General features: G+C 38.7%; 1 long non-coding RNA gene across 5 annotated transcripts in view; it reads right to left on the reverse strand.

Annotated features, from left to right (window-relative positions):
* LOC131901147 (uncharacterized) overlaps nt 1–12,961 on the reverse strand; it is a 30,454-nt gene extending 17,493 nt beyond the window's left edge. For 3 of the 5 annotated variants that reach the window (XR_009376387.1, XR_009376390.1, XR_009376386.1), the window contains exons 1-4: nt 12,594–12,961; nt 10,683–10,874; nt 5,642–5,716; nt 1,139–2,055 (exon numbers count right to left, since the gene is read on the reverse strand). This is a non-coding gene — a long non-coding RNA (uncharacterized LOC131901147). Of the gene's footprint in view, nt 1–1,138; nt 2,056–5,641; nt 5,717–8,579; nt 8,718–10,682; nt 10,875–12,593 lie in introns of those variants that run through there. The other 2 variants (XR_009376389.1, XR_009376388.1) reach the window with 2 other exon arrangements.
* Between the last annotated feature and the right edge of the window lie 372 nt (nt 12,962–13,333).

Here is a 13,333-nt window from a genome sequence, read left to right on the forward strand (position 1 = left end):
TATTTATATCATGTTAAAATCAGGAAATAAGGACAAACTCATACACAAGAAAAATTTTATTCATGTAAACAATTTGGTACAGATTTTAGACATCACAGTTGTCTTCAGCTTAAAGAAAAAAATCTTACTTCATTTTCTTTTCATCATAGAATTGAAGGAAGTAAACTAGTTACTATTTTTAGTCAAGACTGATTGGGGAGATCAATGCATTTTCATTTCTATTTTGAAACATTTGAGGTAGATACCAAAGTGTGCTATATGTGTGGCAAATTTATTTTAGTTAAATTTACTTTTGTGGTCTTTATATTCCTTCTATGTCTTTTATTCATCTTCCATTGTGTTTTTACTTAGTGATATGTATATTTCTGCTATAACACATAAAACGGGAAATCCATCATCTTACTAGTCTAAGGTTTATTTAAATATCAGGCAGTGTATAGTCATACTTTCTGAGTAAGATTTTCTGTGAAAAGGGTGGTGGGTTGTGGTTTTGATTTCATATTTTCGCAAGTCCCCTTGAGATAGTGTTGTGTATATTAAGCCTGGCATAGATTTCAGTAATGATTCAAGGATACATTTGAACTCATGATCCTCATGTGTCTACCTCCAGTGTACAAGTCCAAGAGTAGATAATCTACTCCCAATGTGAGCTGTTTTGTCAACACAACAATGTTAATTTTAAAATGCTTAATAGAAAATATAAGAAACATTAAAAATTTTATGTGTGTATTCAAAGAGATATTTTCATGTGTCTGGTAGAAATGTAATAAAGTAGGATAATCAGCAATCAGCTGTTTCTTTTACATCATAGCTTCATTGTATATATATGTGTGTGTGTGTATATACATATATATATATATATATATGCATATATATATATATATATATATATATAATTTGAAGTTCTGTGCATCTTCCTTTTCCCATCAGTTATTCATTTGGCACATCATATTGAAGTACTACCTAGTAAGAGAATTTTCCAGAGATGCCAGATAATGTAATGGTACTAAGATTTTTTTCTTTTCATTTTTTTTTATTATTGATAGATTTTCTATTCATTTTACATACCAACCACAGATTTCCCTGTCCTTGCTTCTCCCACCTCCCAGGCTTCAACCCAACCCAACCCCATTCCTACCTCCTCCAAGGCAAGGTCTCCCATGGGCAGTCAGCAGAGCCTGGTACCTTCAGTTGAAGCAAGTCCAAGCCCTTCCTCCCTGCACCAAGGCTTCACAAAGTGTGTCACAGTAGGAACTAGGCTCCAAAAAGCTGGCTAATGCACTAGGGACAGGTCCTGATCCCACTGCCTGGGTGCCCCCTAAACAATTCAAGATAAACAACTGTCTCACCTATCCAGAGTGCCTAGTCCAGTACCATGGGGTCTCCTCAGCTATTGATCCACAGTTCATGCATTTCCACTACTTTGGCTAGTTGTCTCTGTACTTTTTTCCATCATGGTCATAGAATTCTTTGTCTCTCTCATCAATTGGACACCTGGAAATTGGCCTGGCACCTGGCTGTGGATCTGTTCATCTGCTTCCATGAGTCACTGGATGAAAGTACTATGATGATTGTTAGGGTATTTAGCCATCCAGTCCCTGAGTAGGCCAGCTCAGGCATTCTCTTGACTATTGCCAGTACTCTAAGGTAAGATCATCCTTGTGGGTTCCTGAGAACTTTCCTAGCACCCTGTTTCTCCATATTCCCATGATATCTTCATTTATCATTGTATCTCTTTCCTTGCTCTACCACTCTGTCCCTTTCCAGCTTGACCATCCCATTCCCCTGTGTTCTCATTCCCCATTCCTTGTCCTCCATTACCCCCATTAATACCAGTTTGCTCATGTAGATCTAATCTATTTCTTCTTTGCAGGACTATCTATGTGTCTCTCTTAGGGTCCTTCTTCTTAGTTAGCTTCTCTGGAGCTGTGAGTTGTAGTCTGGTTATCCTTTGCTTTACATCGTAACTAGAGACTTGAGGTCCTCCCTCTTTACTAAACTAGGTCTTAGAATCCCTTTTGTTGCTGACAAATCTTCTTTATTCATGAGGGCAACCTGTAAGGTATAAAAAGCAGCTTGTTATATAATTCAAATCTCTGAGAATCTAATTTCAACATTTTGAGCCAACAGTCTTACCTCTTCTCTCAAAAGAATAAATAATTACCCTGAGAAAGGTAGGTATGTCTCTTTTCTCATCACTGGACTATGGCCTGCTATAAATTCAGCTACTCTTGAACCTTGTGGTTTTATGTGGCTTTCACCAAAAACCCCATTTTGTTAATATTTTAAACTTGGATAATGCTAACAGTAGATATGGTATCCTATACCTACTACATACAATAATCACTCTGTGATGTCTTCTGAATCTTTTAAAGTTTGGCTTCATCTCTAGAGTATATAGAATGTTTTCTTCTTTGCCAATTCATGGGCTCTCTGAGTTCAAACCAATCTTAGATTATAAGTAGGCCCTATGCTCCTCATTATTGCACTTGTGATCATACAATATATTAAATAGACAGTATCTCTATGTATGGAAGAGCATTGATGTGAGACTTTTTAAATTTTGACCCTGAAAGACCTGTATGGGATTTTTATCATGTTGGTGTATAATGCCATCAAAGTTAAAAAAATCAATCATTTCAAGGTGCATCTTTGCTGGTGAGGCACAAAGGCAATGGAAAGTGGACAAAGGAAGCTATTCTTATTTCACTGGTTTGAAACAATATTCCATTATAGCATAGATGTCTCCTATTAATGTTCACCCAGTGAAAAGACACTGCCTTCTGCTCATTGATACTACAAATCCACTAAAAAACAGATGCCTGCAAGCAAAGCAAACTACAGTTTTTCCACCATCTTCTATTAATCATGTGTATGAGGTTTACTTGTAATTTTTTCTGTCATGAGGTTAGTCTGTGAACTAAATCTTCAGCTCTTGTAAAGAAGGACATTTCATTGAAGAAAAATGAAAGAAAGGAAGAAAAGAGGGAAGGAAGAATGAAAGAATAAAGGAAGTAAGGAGGAAATAAAGTAAAAAGAAAAAATATGTAAAGGAAAATAAATTGAATATGAGTATAGTGAATAATAATAAAAGATAAAGGATGAAAAGTGGATAAGGATAAGTAGGTAGGAAGAATCAAGGAAGGAGAAAGGAAAGGCAGCAAGAACAGATAGATGACAAGATAATATTTATGATATTAGAAATGTAAGTGCTTATAAATGATTTAGATTTTATAAAAAATTACTGATAAAAGAAGTCCTGAATGTGTAAATAAAGGAATATATGTGGTATTGTTCACACATAGAAAGAGGATTTTAATATAGTACAATGCAATCTAAAAAAAAGAACAATATCAGGTAACATACTGTCCTATTCCATTGGGAAGACAATTTCTCCCGTGCCCAACATCCCTGAGTTTCTGCGAGATTGTTACATAGGATTGCAACCTTCTGGGTTTTTTATCATGCAAATTGGCACAGCAATTTTTGGATTATTTAGCTCCTGTTTGGGTATTCACATTGTTAAAATTTTATCAAATAGATAGAACATAAAACATAAATGGGATGTTTGTGAGTCCACAAATCAAGGGGAAATAACATAATCATATTATAATCTCAATGGCCAAACATAAACAAACACTAGGAGAAATATCAGTATTCTTTCAACTTAGGTGAGAAGAGAGAAGAACAACCTTGATATGTTGGGTTCTCTGGATATGTGGAATGGTTTAGTTTAAAGAACCAAAGAACAGCTAGGGACACTGACTGTGGCTCTGTAGAATTTGTATCTCCATTTTCTATCAAGTGTGAAGAAAGAAAGCCCAGGCAACTTCTCTTCTTACCTAAGCACCATTTGTAGACTCCTCAGGAGATAATTTTTGTTTTCCTGCTAAATACAACAACTATGATAACTGTAAGACTGTTTTTCTCTTTCTGTTTGGTCAAGAATTCAAGAGCCCTGCATGCTTTGGGAATGTACACTGTCCACCAGTTCCACAGACCTTAAATCACCTTGGATGTCCTGGAGAATGCAGACTCCATTACTTGCAATCTCTCACATGAAACCAAAGGAAAAACTGAGTGTATCACTAAGACAATTCAGTTTCAGCATAGAATTTCCATACAATTAACATAGGTTTACTCACTTGATGCCAAGACCAGAGTCACTCTCCTAGTGTAATGGCACCTTCATAATTTACAATAACTATATTGAAAAATTAATGTAATCCCATTATTAGCAGTAAGAGGGTACAGAAGCATCAGAATAAATATCAACAATTGGCCTAGAGCCAGAGACTAAGACTTCTCAATAAGTAACAATAACATCCTAGCTTGAACAATGTGGCAGGAACCTCACCTATCTTCAGACCCCAAGTTCAAAAGTGACACACAATGCCTTCAATTTTCATAGGTGGTACTGTCCCCACTCATCTAGGGTTTTGGAGTCTATCAGATTGGTTAAGTTGGGCATCTGTCTCAGAGAAATGCAACTCCCACTTCTACCTCAATCTAGTAAAAGAAATGGCTTAAAACCTGGCAGAAAGAAGGTAACAATAGAATAACTGTTACCCTGGAAGATAACTCTGAGGCTTTTATTTCTTATTCCATAGTTTACTTCTCAGTTAGTAGGACATCCACCCAGAAAAGGCTCTGAATATCTTTTGCTCAGGCAGTATCCAGTGAGATCAGGGACCCTTTATTAAGTAATAGTACTAGGTGCAAGGGTAATGTCCAAAGATTTTGCCAGGGATTGATTGGAATCACCTCCCACTTTGTGTACAATAAAGACTATATGGTATACATATTTTGGATAATAAAATGTCCTAAGAAAACACTGCATTTCAGCTGCTCCCTGTTTGTTGGTCCCATGATGTGGGTAGAGAAAATCCCACTTGAGTTGCCAGGAAACAACATTGATCTCACAGTCTGTCACAATAGCCACATGGCAAATCATCCCCACCCAATCATTACCTCACTTTATATCCTCATTTTTCTACTCCTGAAAACACAGGTCTCTCTGTGAGTTGTAGGTATTTTTCCTTCTACCTTTAATATGGCTGTAGTAAACCAAGCATTATTGAAGGCATCATTTTTTATCCCAGTAGATTGTTGAACCTTAAGACATGGTCCATATAATCTACTTCTCATATCAGGAAAATGGAAACAACCCCATTCTTGTGCCCATTATATACTCAGGCCTTTGTTACTTTACCCCTTTTAAATGTTAATATTTTTCCACTTGAGGCTGTATGTCTATTATGCAAAAATTAAGTTTTTAAAAACTACTGATAATTCCAATAATTTGTCATATGAGGTTACTGGTGATTAAAAGAGAAACCTTTTAGGGTAACTTTTACTATTACATCAGTCATTCAAATACGATCAATAGTTTGGGTAACCTATAATGTCATTATGCCACAAATAAATTATGCAGTACTATCAAAAGGCTTTGCAGAATATGGACACAACTAGAATTTTACAAGCCTGGATAAGGCAGCTTAAATTTTCTAATACCGTCAGTTTTGCCTATCATAGCCTACAACGATGTAATTTTTATTCTTGAGTGAAATTGAGTAGTGCTATCTTGAAAACTCTATTTATTAAAAAATTGTTGTATTGAATAATATAAAATAAAACTTACATTCAGAATGTATTCATCTTTGGTGGATTTAAGGTAGCTAAAGACAAAGATTGCGATGAATCCTATAAATGTATCCTATAAAAAGAGACAAAAATAATAAGTTAGAAGAAAGCATTCCCAAAACCAAAACAAGAAGAAGAGAAATGGGAAGATTGATTATAAATGTATGTGAGAGAGTCCAAATACATCATTAGACTAAAAATATTTAAGTAAAAGCTATCTTGAACAATTAAAACATATAATAAAGGAGATAAAATAAAATGATAGTAATTATTTTACAACTTGAGATAATATTATCTTTTAAGTGTCTCACATTCCAATTAGAAGAAATAGCCTGACAGAATAGACTACATAAATGAAAGAGAGCTGTTATTGGAGGTTATTACACTTTTGATGGACCTCCATCCAGCTCCCAAGTAAATCATACACTGAAACTTATTCTTACTTATGAGTGCCTAGCCCTTAGTTTGGCTTAATTTCCAGCCAGCTTTTCTTAAATGAACCCTTTTTTCTTTTGCCTCTGGCTTTTCATATTCTCTATATTCTGTAAATCTTACTCTTACTCTGTGGCTTGCTGTGTAGCTCAGTGGCTGGCTCCTGGAGCCCTCCTCCTCCTCTGACTTCTTGATTTTAGAGCTTTCTACCCAGTTTTCTCTTTCTATATATATTCTAAGCCTGCCAGCCCCACCTATCCTTTCTCTTTTCTTGCTATTGGCCAGTTCTTTATTAAATCATCAGATGTTTTACAAAGGCACAGTAATATAGCTTTACAGAGTTAAACAAATTCAACATGAACAAAAACAGTACACCTTAAAATAATATTCTACTACATAGAGCTATTTGGTACATGCAACAAATGAATTTCAGTGCCAAAGAAATACGTAGAAAATCACATGTGGAAACAAACAAGTCCAATCATACTGATAGTCCACAATGTACACTTTAAAGTTAAATTACTGAATGAGAAAATGAAGGTCACTATATATTGATGAAGTGAGAATTTCAACAAGAGTCCATAAACACATGTCCTTGTGACACTGATGTTCCTAATTTTATAAAGCACACACTACTAAATATGATATAACAGATAGAACTCAACATTATTTTGGGTGATTTTAATATATGATTATATGAGTTATCAAAAGAAAAACAAACCAATGAACAACCGAGATACAAATAAATGGACTGATTTAACATTTACACAACTTCTCAAGGAACAGTAGCAGAATTCATTTTTATCAGCAGCCTGAGCAATTACTTTTCAAAATGGTTTTATGCAAAGCAAATCTTCTCAAAAACAAGGTAATTGAAATAACTTTTATTTTTATAAAATCAGAGTATAAAAAATACAAAGTAGAACAAAAATAAACTATAGAAAATGTAAAGACACATGGAGGCTAGAAAATAAAACATTGATCAATCAGTGAGATGCTCAAGAAATTGGGAGTGGGTTCCAAAGTTCTTAGACACAAATGGTGGTAGGAAGAGCATAACATTCTTGAAATGTACAAAAATAAAAGAACATTGGATTCTACAAAAAAAGGTGATGCAAGAGGGAAGTAGAAGTCTAGTGGTATAAAGGTAAACATTTAAAAAATTAGGGACTAGTAGAGGGTTTAAAAAGTAAAGCTACATGCCAACAAGTCTAAATTCAACTCCTGGGAAACATGGTATAATAAAGGCATAGAACTCTAGTAAACTATTCCCATCCACCATCTACATGTGAGTTATAGTGTGTGCACAGCTGAGTGAATGCTATGTCTGTGAGTTCATACACAAATAATTATGTGTTGAAAACGTTAAAATGAAATGTCATTAGCCAGCAAGAAATAACAAAGATCAGAACTCATGTAAATTAGTTCTGAATCTTAACTCATACTGTACAAGAGAATACTCAGCCAATACTAATAAAATCAAACCTGAATAAACCATACAAAAGAACCAATGAAATAGTTCTATAAATGGATCACCATGTATGACACACTCCTCTAGTAAGAATGACACCATATCAAATTAAGAGACAACACAAATGGAAGGATGTATGGAACCCGACAATTAGCTGGGACAGGATCCAGCAGCTTCAGAAACAAAAATCACTGATGCTGGGTCAAGGGGCAGAGCTCAAGACCTCTCAGCGTGGCAGAGCTACATACTGACATGGAGAGTAGTACATTTCCTCTGCGGTGATATGGGCATCACGTTCAAAAGTGACAATAAATTCAGTCTTCCCTAGTGTTATTGACATTGTGGTTCCAACATTTTGTAGAGTATCAGATAGGGAATTTGGTCAACTACTATGGGAGAGGACAAAACAAAAGAGAACAGAACACACAGTAAATACTGCTGCCCAACTCCCAGTGAGGTCCCTGTAAGTGTGAACCAACAGCTTGTCAAAGTGAAGAGACCACCTTGGCATGCAGAGAATGGGAAGAAGAAGGCCACATGCCACCCAACGAGGTGACAAAGAGAATGACTCACTTGACCTTTGCAGGGGCCTCTCCTACTTGCAAACTGCTATCCCCACTGTGATCATACATAAACCCTGAAAAGCAAATGTGCAAAAAGCAAATGGTGCTGGACTTTGAACTTACTCCCTCAAGGCTGTTCATAGCACCTCTATCCTCATAATGACATGAAGGTGTGTGATGTGTGACTGATCCATCTCCATCATTGGACTGCAGCTTCAGGCAGAGAAGCAGGGATTGATTGCCAAATGATTCTCACAAAAGACTCACTTTCCAGAACTACTGGTGAATGAACAAAAAAATAAACAGTTGCCTGTCATGAAAGTGGTGATGGGGTTGAATGTGTGTGTGTGTGTGGGAATGTGTATGACTAAAGTGATGAAGTAAACACAGGTGAGTTGAATGTTAAACAGGCTAATGTTATAGGTAATAATGATGCTGGACCTAACCTTGACCCTGTTGCTTGTTCTTACCTGCTCTTTCTGTGTCTGGGGGTCTCTGACATTTTCCTCTTGGCCAATGGCAGAGAAAAGGGAATTCCCGAAATAATCATACTATTTCTGAAAACTCCAACAACAAAGGAATCCAAGAACCTATAGTAAGAAAACAGATTCCCCATTTGCCCTTCTCTGACCATGGAAGTGGGTAAACATCAGCAAGCAGAGGACAAATCCTGTCTGAGTGAGGGTAGGAGACACAAGTGGTGTAGCAGTCCTATTGCAATAGACCCCTGCCCAAGACCATACATGATATCCATCTCATGTTGCAAACTGGACTTCTAAGTGTCATGACTCATTTGGTGATGGAATTACTCTTTCAAGGGGGAGGCATCTCAGATACTCTGCATAACAGATATTTACATTATGATTGATCACAGTAGTGATTACAGTTATGACATAGCAAGAAAAATAATTTTATGGTGAAATGTCAAAACATGAGGAATTGTACATCAATGGTCATGCCATTAAGAAAGTTAAAAATAGTATTTCTGTAGACTATTAAGTATGACAATTTGGTGTTGGGAGTAGCTAACAGTCTCTTTCACTATTGGCAACGCTGAGAATGAGAAGCATAAGACAAAGCACTACTTGCTAAGGAAGCTTGCTAAGAGACAGAAAGCCTGGAGCCAGAGCTTCAGACTCTGCAGTACAGCAACAAGGAAAGCCAGAGATGGCCATTGCACAATGTTGTGGTCCCCTGAAAGACAGGCACTTAATAATGGATGACTGACTCTTCGGCCAGACCATTTAATTTCTCTGAGACCTTGGTGTTCTCACTCTTTAAGCTCTGCATGTGTGACATGACCTGCTCATGCCCCATCTTGAGCTTTTCATAGAAAGGATTTGGCTGATAGTAGGTCCTGGACCTAGAGGTAATAAACTCCATGAAAATAGTCCTTAAGTATCACAGGAATTCAGGGTGTGTTCTAGACTACTGGATGTCATGGGATGCCACATCCTGTCTCCTAAGTAATGGGAACTTCTGGTATTTATTAAACTTGCTATTGTAGGGACAAGGGGCTGGCTAAAGAAACTCATCCTGATCCTGGAGCCCAGAACTTGGGAAGAAATACTCAGATCAGGGCAGAAGGAAACACAGTTTGGCTTATTCAGATCAGAGCCGTCTCTGCCCCTGGCCAACTGCCTTGTGAAATCAACCAATCACAGAGCAGAACAGTAGAGCCCTGGGCCCCAAGTCAACCTGAGGTTGACTGCACCCCCAAAACATCCAGTGTAAACCGCCGTGTCTTGTCAGTATTTAAAAAAAAGCCTGTTCTGTCCACCGTGGTAGAGGCAGCTACTCTTCTGGACTCCTCCTTCCCAAATAAATATCTTTCTCAAAAGAATTTTCGGTGTGATGATCTTCATTCACTGGCATATAGAAGATCCTTGTTGAGATGTCCCCCTTGGACAGAGCAAGAGGGAGCTGAAAGAGCAGAGCAAGGAGGAGCTGAACAGAAGATCTTTGCTGAGATGTCCCTCAGTGAACAGAGCCATAAAGAGGTAAAAAGTAACACTTTTCTCCAGAGCCAGAGTACGTTGCTACATTTCTGCAGGGGTTTTTCCCTTTTTGCAGAGTGAAGCAAAAGAAAGTCACAGCATAGGCAAGAGAAGCAGAGCTCAGCAAGGTAGCCCCCTTAAGAGGGGACTGAGCAAAGCTCAGCTGTAACAGCTCTCCAGGAGAAGAGCAGGATTTTTGTATCCTGCAGGGAGATCATCCTCCGTTAGTTCCAGGCCTGAATTTCCAAAGAAGTCATAAATTTGTCCCTTCCAGGGTCAGGCTGCTTCTTTGCAGTTTCAGCTGTCAGAGCTGTGCACAACAGCTCCAGGTCTCTGGGATACCTTCAGGGAAGAGCGGTTGTGAGCAGCTTGAGGTGTCCAGGATATCTCACCATCCAGGGCTGAACTGTCTCCTAGCAATTTCAGCCATCAGAGCTGTCCTAAGCACATCAAGGTGTTGCCTGACTCCCCAGGTATTCAGGACACCTTTCCCCAGAGTTGTTACAACAAATTTACTTATATTGTTGGTACCCAAACCCAGGACCAAACCCACAAATTTGAAAACATTTTACTCACGCCTGTGCTGACCCTATGTCAGTAGAGGCAGGCTGTTTAGATGATGGGAGGTGGAGTTGCATGAGCTCTCTCAGGAGGCTTGCTGAAATAGAAGTCTAAGAATTTCCCTGGTGTCTACTCCACAGGTGTGTACCCTTCAGAGTCTGTGAAGATGTTTCTCCTGTCTCAAAAACAAATTCTCAATGATGGGACCTGTCACAATGGAGACCAAAATAACATCGTGAACAGTTTTGAGGATGGGACGCATCATGACAAATTTATAAACACCTCCAAGAAAATATCTATGTGTCACTAAAGTAAGTACACTGGCGGAACTATAATACTCAAAGTGGTACTCCCAATTTTCACCAAGGTATCACTGGAGAACTGTGAGATACGGAACTGCACATGCCCAACCACAGATCCCTGACTACAGGGACTAGAGGGAGATACATGCACAAACACATAGAAAAATATACAACGTAAACACATGTATGTGAGAGACAGAGAGACAGAGAAAGAGAAACTTAGAGAGACAGAGAAAGAGAGATTGAGTGAAAGTGGGAGAACTCTATCAATTGGATGCTGAACAAATGCATGCAGGTGTGTCCTCTCAGAGGGGAACAAAAGGAGCAGGGATCAGTCTGAGTCCCTGTATGGACACATTTAGATGTGTGACCAGGCCTCTCCAACTGCTGCTTGAGGAATCAAACATACAAGACCTTTTAAAGCAAGTAACAAAAAATTAACTCAAACTCACAGCAACTAACATCTCACACTAGACAGCACTTGATAGATTCTCTTAAAGTCATGCTGGGAGTTCATACTACTGCCTCAGTCCATGAGTACTGTGACTCACGTCACAGGCTCTGTTTTTGTTTCTTTTTAGAGGAAGCAGAAGAGTCTTTGTCCTCATATCATTCCTGTCCACATTTGAGGTTCTGCCTTTGGGAGGAGTTCAGAGACATGATTTTGGCATACCCTGAAGGCATACCCTGAAGATGCAGCCTACCAGAAACACAGACCTTATATAAAATGATGTAATGATGACAGAGTGGACCTGAGATTGAAAACACAGCGTTTGAAAGAATGAATACCTCTTCTTCATGCTCTCTTCTGTGATAAAGATCAGGCAATCTCACTGTTACTTTCTTTCAATGGTCATTTCCTGTAGCTGAGTGGTCAGTCTGCACTTTCTGCTTCACCTGCATCTTGGTGAGGAAGGTTTGGTGGGATGGTGGCTCTCTGGTGCTCCTTGTGGGTAGATGAACATAAATGAGCTTGCAGTATCACAAGGCAAAGATAATGGACAGACCACACAGTCCTAATCAAATGTTTGAGAAAGCTTGTTTACCAGTGACTCGGTGAAACCGCAAATTATTTTGTCCTGTGCTTCAGATGCCCCCTCTGGGGAACTCGGCTGTCTCCTCTATTTGAAGGGAAATGGTTATCCCAGCTATCTGGTTTTCTCTGCCCTCATAGCACATGCTCCAAGTAACCAAAAAGATAGCCTCTTCAGGCTGATTCACAGCTGCAGACTCAGAATTCAACTTGGCTACAGAGTCCACAAGCCTTTGGGTTTATAAGTCAGGAAAAAATTGCAATAGTTCATAATCACCCCAGTCATTTAGAGGTTCCCCAAATATCTTGACAGGTCACTTTAACCATATAACTATTGATGGAGAAGACATATAAGGGGAGAACATGGTCACCAGACTCAACAAGTCTCCTCACTGACAACTGAGGAACACAGAGCAGCTGGGAAGTAACTAAAGTTAGCCACTGTGGTTGAAGTAGAGTGATGTCCTGCCTTGAAATGGGCACATCTCATTAATCCCTCCCGCTTTAATGTCGGCGTCATGTTCACACATCAATGCCTATCTACCAAAGGAATGAAAGCCAAAATTTCCCAGCATAAAGCATTGGCCTTACCAGTTTCCGACTTCTGAGCCAGAACATTTACTATCCTGGAATCCTTGAATTTCAAGAGGCATGACAAGCAGGGAAGTTCTGTTGGTTCCCAGAGACTCCAGCTTTCTGTTCCCCATTACTGGAAGATTCAGCACAAGCCCACTTTCTCCAGAAAGATTCCCTTTTCTTGCACAGAACTCATTACATGATTCTCTTGACCACTTCTTTCTTGATGTTTTACATTGAGCCTGAATGTCAGCTTTCCTCAGTCACTCTCTGGTTTCTCTAACCTCTCCATTCTCTTTCTGAATTAGACTGTTCAGTATGCCAACATGTTCATCAGTAAATGGTGATAGTACTGAATAAACTTCCCAAGGACAGTGGGTGTTGCCACAACATAGTGACATCACAGAGGATGCCATGGCTCTCCAGGATACAATAGAATGTCTAGGGAAGAGCTGCAGATGTCATGGGAACTGAGATTGCTAAGAGCTTTCCTTACGCTAAATGTCAAGTTGTCCTTTGCAGGAGCCTCTCCTGGGATACAAGGTAAGCCCTTCAGCATCCCCTTCATCCAAAGCCAGAGATCTCTCCCTGATTGATTGAACATCCTTCAGTTCTTTCCCTGTATAGAACTGAATCTTTATCTCCTACTGAAATTTAATGTACACAAGGTAATAATATCGTAGAAATTTATATATGCTAAAGTACATCATAAGTACCTGCAACTGAGGTGACTGGCCACAGTAGTGGAAACCCAT

The sequence above is a fragment of the Peromyscus eremicus genome, unplaced genomic scaffold, assembly GCF_949786415.1.
Source record: "Peromyscus eremicus unplaced genomic scaffold, PerEre_H2_v1 PerEre#2#chrX_unloc_4, whole genome shotgun sequence".
Classification (NCBI taxonomy): domain Eukaryota; kingdom Metazoa; phylum Chordata; class Mammalia; order Rodentia; family Cricetidae; genus Peromyscus; species Peromyscus eremicus.